Consider the following 1063-nt stretch of genomic DNA (forward strand, 5'->3'; position numbering starts at 1 on the left):
TCTTCTGTATAGCACAGGGAACTATATTCAATATCTTGTAGTAACCTATAATGATAAAGATATGAAAAGGAATATATGTATGTTTATGTGTGACTGAAACATTATGTTGTACACCAGAAAATGACATTGTAAACTGGCTATATGTCAATTAAAAAAAAAAGAATAGTTTAAAAAAATTCAGACTGATATTAAAGTTCACACGGCCCGGGGGTTGACACTAAAAAAGTCCCTTGTAAAATGTTGACTTCTCTTTCCCATAAAAGAATGGCATTTCCTCAAGCCATACAGGAAAGTTAGTGTGGTACCCTATCAAGTTTTATTTGGCTGCACATCTTATTTTCATCAGGCATTTACACGGAAATTTCAGAACAGCTACTAACCATCTGAAAAAGACAGCGGGAATTACACACCATTAAACTGTTGAACAGGAGCTCCGCAGGAATCTTGTTACACCCATTATGCCCTGCCTTTGGGCATGATGTTTCAAGATAACAAGGTTTTTGTAAGAATCTCGTTACAGCAACTGATAAGGATAGCAACCTTATATAGTCAAATGCGAGATAAGGGCACAATTAAAAAGGAAGAATTTTAAAGTCAATTTAGAGATAAGAATAGAAGATGAAAAGTAAGAGATTTGGCCCTTACAAATTTGGGCTCTCTGAATGGTATCTTAAAAATATATTGCATGAGCATGATGAAGTGAAGCTCAATGTGAGTACTCTGAAGTCCAAAATAAAAAAAAAAAAAAAATAGAAAAATAATTGCACAGATCCCAAGAAGTTGGACAAGCACTATTTATAAAGATAACTCTTTCCATTTAAAGATACTGCTAGCTATTTTCCCCTTTATATTTGATTCCCCCAAATGTACTCCCTTCCCTCTGGAAGAAGAGACGTCTAAGACATTTCTTGTATAACAGACTTTCAACTTCGGTTTATTATATCCCCGTGGGTCTTCCCTTCTCCGAGTGAAATACCAACAGGTTAAATTGACATATTTTCTAATTCCCTCACCTCTGGTCATATGTCACTTGGTTAATGCAGATGTGGGCTGACTAGCTCTA

At 35.4% G+C, this 1063-nt stretch overlaps 1 non-coding gene across 1 annotated transcript; it reads left to right on the plus strand.

The window, feature by feature from the left end:
* Positions 1–664: 664 nt before the first annotated feature.
* On the plus strand, positions 665–729 carry LOC116668786. The gene has a single exon (XR_004326022.1). It is a non-coding gene; the product is annotated as a small nucleolar RNA SNORD64 (small nucleolar RNA).
* Positions 730–1063: the final 334 nt, after the last annotated feature.

Source organism: Camelus ferus, chromosome 14, assembly GCF_009834535.1.
Source record: "Camelus ferus isolate YT-003-E chromosome 14, BCGSAC_Cfer_1.0, whole genome shotgun sequence".
Classification (NCBI taxonomy): domain Eukaryota; kingdom Metazoa; phylum Chordata; class Mammalia; order Artiodactyla; family Camelidae; genus Camelus; species Camelus ferus.